This window comes from Myotis lucifugus, unplaced genomic scaffold, assembly GCF_000147115.1.
Source record: "Myotis lucifugus unplaced genomic scaffold, Myoluc2.0 scaffold_36, whole genome shotgun sequence".
Classification (NCBI taxonomy): domain Eukaryota; kingdom Metazoa; phylum Chordata; class Mammalia; order Chiroptera; family Vespertilionidae; genus Myotis; species Myotis lucifugus.
Genome location: NW_005871084.1, coordinates 6,061,725 through 6,065,593, shown reverse-complemented (window position 1 = coordinate 6,065,593; position 3,869 = coordinate 6,061,725).

Genomic DNA, 3,869 nt, shown 5'->3' with positions numbered 1-3,869 from the left:
GCCGCCGTGCACCTGGCTGTGCACCTGGCACCGGCCGCGCCGAGGCCCTCGGGGACCGGCTCGCCGCAGCTGGCTCCTCCCGGTGCTCCGGGGGCCGGAACCGCGCGGTGACCCCGGCGCATCCCCGGGATGGGGCTGTTTTTGTCCTCAGTTTTCCCGAGGAGGCAGTCAACGGAGAGGCTGAGAAACTTTGTCAAGGACACCGTGGTCGGGGGCAGGGTGGGGGGAGTGGGGAGAGAGGCGGGGAGGGAGTCCCTGCCGCCAGGAGGGGCCGAGGCGCTGGGAGCTGGGAGCTGGGAGCTGGGAGCTGGCCTGTGCGAGAGGCGGACCGAGCGGTTGCCAAAGGCATCCAGGGGGTGACTCACTTGGGGGAAACTGGCCGAGCCCAGTGGGCCGGCAGCCCTGGCCGGAGGGAGGTGCCGGGACGCTTCTGCCCCGTCTACACTGATGGTTTCTCTGGCAGCTCAGCCTGGGGTCGGCTGATGGCGGTTCCTGGGCGACCCGGTGGCAGCATCGGAGTCCGATCCACCTGGCGGCGCTTTAGGAGTGAAAGGGCTGTGGATGGGTTTGGTTTGTTTCTTACCGGAAGCTCGTGCCTTCAATGATTCCCTTTCTGCAGGTGTAGCACTTCTTTTAAACTGAGAATGCCACCTTCCCTGCGCCCAGCACCTCGCTTTTTGCGGCGGCTTTGAATTTCCCCACCCCGGGGTGCACACTGAGGCGGGAGGTTATGGGTAGGGACTAAGCTGGTGGCACAGATCCTCCTGGTGCCCGAGGTGACATACTCGAGCCTCCCCACTGAGCCGTGTGCCATAGGACAGGATGGCCATTTCTTGTCGTGGGCTTTAAATCTGGACCAGCTTCGGGAATGAGAAAAGGTGTTTCCTTTAAGTTCTCTTTTGTAAAACAATTCGTGAATTTCCAACTCCTGCGCTTCCCTATGTGGAAGATAGATGAGGAGGTGAGTGTAAATTCTTTGAGGGAGAGCAAGAAAGAGAGAGGTGCAAAACTTTACAGTCGTGCCAAATCCTGAAGGTGTCACATCCATCCGCATGATAACTTCTGCCACCATCGCATGGCTTTAAAGGTTGGATTCTTTCAGAACTTATGTTTGCAGAGCGTAACTTGGAAAAAGGGAAAGCCAGATGCATGGATGAAAAATTTGAGTCAGTGTCTAGAAGAGAGTTTCCCTTAACCTTGACTCTGCTCCTTCCACCCCATGATGCTGCAGGCCGCTGGTCGGTAAGGTGACAGACAAGCCTGGGAGGGACCAAGAGGAGTTTCTTACTTTCACTGTCTAGTTTTAAAACGCCCTTATAAGCGATGTGAGGGTGACATGAATAATTCACATCTGTCACCATCTGTCCTCCTTTTTAATGTTATTAGGAGAGCGAAAACTTATTTTTCTTGAGATTTGTTAGGACTAGACCAGGTGGTGTTAGGAAAGGGAGCTGGCGTTTGGCATGGTTGTTTATGTGGAAGCATGAACAGACTAGGCCATAATTATTTACTGTTTCTCTTTTTAAAACAATTCTTACATACTAGTGTTATCTCCCTAATTGCAGGCGTCTTACAGGGTATGTACTCTTGTACATCAGCTGGTTTTTAAAAAGCTGTTTAATTGCCCTAACCGGTTTGGCTCAGTGGATAGAGCGTCAGCCTGCAGACTGAAGGGTCCCAGGTTCGATTCCAGTGAACGGCATGTACCTTGGTTGTGGGCACATTCCCAGTGGGGGATATGCAGGAGGCAGCTGATCGATGTTTCTCGCTCATCGATGTTTCTAACTCTCTATCCCTCTCCCTTCCTCTCTGTAAAAAAATCAATAAAACTATATTTAAAAAGCTGTTTAATTTACTTGTGTACTGGAAAATCAAGTTTTCCTTTTTTTGGAGATGGCTGGGAGCAACTTTCCTTGTAACACCCTCCCCCCTCTTGCCTTCAATAAGAGGGGTGGGGTGTGACTAAAGTTAGTAACATTTAAATAGAATTTCCAATGAATAGTAAGAGGGAATGATAAAGGAAGGAAATCAAACTTATCTTTAGTGTCCCACATCTGGGCTCTGTTTGCCATTTGTCAGGCAACTCAGTACACAGTTACCATTTTTCTCAGCCATCTTGAAGATCTCTCATATTTGCTTATAACTTTCAGAATATTATAGCCTAGAAATGGCTTATTCTTAGGTACCGTCTAAGAATTAGCTGGCTTGCTTGGGGGTTTAGTTTCCCATGAAGCATGACCCAAAAGTTGAAGTCTTACTCTTGTTCTTATGGAAAAATCTTAGAAGTGATCAGGTCGAACAGTTCTTTGCTGTGCGGTAATTTCACACAGCTAGCTTACTTATTACAGTCTAGAAAAAGACAGCAATAATAACAACAGCTAATATCAACATGGCACTTTACAGCATATACATTTTCTTCATAACTTCCGTTCATTCATTGAATAACAAATAGGAAATTTTACTTAAAAGTGTTCTTGTCATTGTATCTGTCATAGGAATAGCACAATACACCATTCTGCAAATGAATGTAGGCAAGTGTTTATTTTGAAGCTGCTTATGCTTTGCACTGGGCTAGGAATGAGGGAGGTACATTGGAGTGGGTACTGGTCCTCAAGGGACTTACAGTCTGGCAGGGGGACTAAGACATGTACATAAGTAACTGTGCACAAGATAGAAGTGACGGGTAAAGGATGGGACTGAGTGACAGGAAGAGCTGATTGGAGGAAGTGAAATTGGAGCTGGCCCCTGCAGGGTAGGCAGGATTAAACTTATTCTTATATCTCCCTGTATACCACATTAAGAGTAAAAACACCTTCAGAGTGCATGACTAATTTCCCTTGTGATGAAGTATTTACAACTTTAACTTTAACGTCACATGCTCTTCGAACTTGAGAGAAAGCACATATAACTGACCATGTCTGAAAACGGGTTCAGGTAGGAATATTCCTACTCTGTCTAGATTGGTGTCAGTGAGAGCTTTATATGTATTGCACATGCGCGAGTCAACGTTTATTTTTAAATTGCCACTGCACGTCATATATACCGGCTGGTCGGTCGGAGAGACGTTCAGTCAGAGGGACGTATGGTCGGAGGGACATACCGTTGGTCACTTAACCTTTTATATATATAGATTAGTTTCAGCTATATAGCATAGTGGTTAGATATTTATATAATTTACCAAGTGATGCCCCAATAATTCTAGTACCCACTAGCACCATACATAGTTATTGCAATATTATTGACTATATTCCCTATTCTGTACTTTACATTCCTGTGACTATTTTGTAACTACCAATCTGTACTTCGCAATTCCTAAACTTTTTTCACCCAGTCCCCCAACCCTCCTCCCAGCTGACAACCATGAGTTTGTTTTCTACATCTTCCAGTGTGTTTCTGTTTTGTTCATTTATATTATTTTATTTTTATATAATGCTCTTTCACCTGGTATTTGTCTTTCTCTGTCTAACTTATTTCACTTAGTGTAATACCCCTCCGTCCATCCATGCTGTCACAAATGGGAAGATGTCATTTTTTTTCATGGCTGAGTAATGTTTCATTGTATACATGTACCACATCTTTATCCACTCATCTACTGATGGGCACTTAGGGCTAATGTATTATTTATTAGCTAGATTTACAGGACACTTTCCCTCCAGTGAACTCAGGAAAAGGTATAGGTGTGCAGTGTATATATAGTTCAGTGCTGGGGACAATGACAGCAGGCCCTGCTGATGGTACAATCTTCCATGTTTGCACTCATAAAGTCTGGGATGAAGAAGCAACAGTAGCTAAAAATTTAGTTTTCCTATTGGTTTTTAGAGCCCATCATAATTATTTTAGATGAGCTTTCAACAGAAGGGAAATGCCAA